Source organism: Panthera uncia, assembly GCF_023721935.1.
Source record: "Panthera uncia isolate 11264 chromosome B3 unlocalized genomic scaffold, Puncia_PCG_1.0 HiC_scaffold_1, whole genome shotgun sequence".
Classification (NCBI taxonomy): Eukaryota; Metazoa; Chordata; class Mammalia; order Carnivora; family Felidae; genus Panthera; species Panthera uncia.
The window spans coordinates 27435389-27435814 of record NW_026057582.1 but is presented as its reverse complement, the minus strand read 5'-3'; positions in this window follow the sequence as shown (position 1 = coordinate 27435814).

The following is a 426-nucleotide window of genomic DNA, read 5'->3' as shown; positions in this document are numbered from 1 at the left end:
TTCTCTAGTCTCTTTTTCTCCTCTGCTTAATGGGCCTGTGGAGCCCAAATAATGAATGACAGATAAATTCAGTGTGAGAAGGGCATATCAATCAAGCCAAGAAAAAACCCCAAAGGAAGACTACTATGATTTGGTTGAAAAGACTTTTTATTACTAAGAAAAATTGCTAAGGGGCTGTCTCATCCATTTCGCTTGTTAATTTTAGAACTCTTAAGTTGCTGTCAACTTGAAACAGACTACTAATTTACATAGCATATTTTATGTGAACCTCATGGTAACCACAAGGGAAAAACACAGTAAATACACACAAGAGGGGCGCCTGGGTGGCGCAGTCGGTTAAGCGTCCGACTTCAGCCAGGTCACGATCTCGCGGTCCGTGAGTTCGAGCCCCGCGTCAGGCTCTGGGCTGATGGCTCGGAGCCTGGA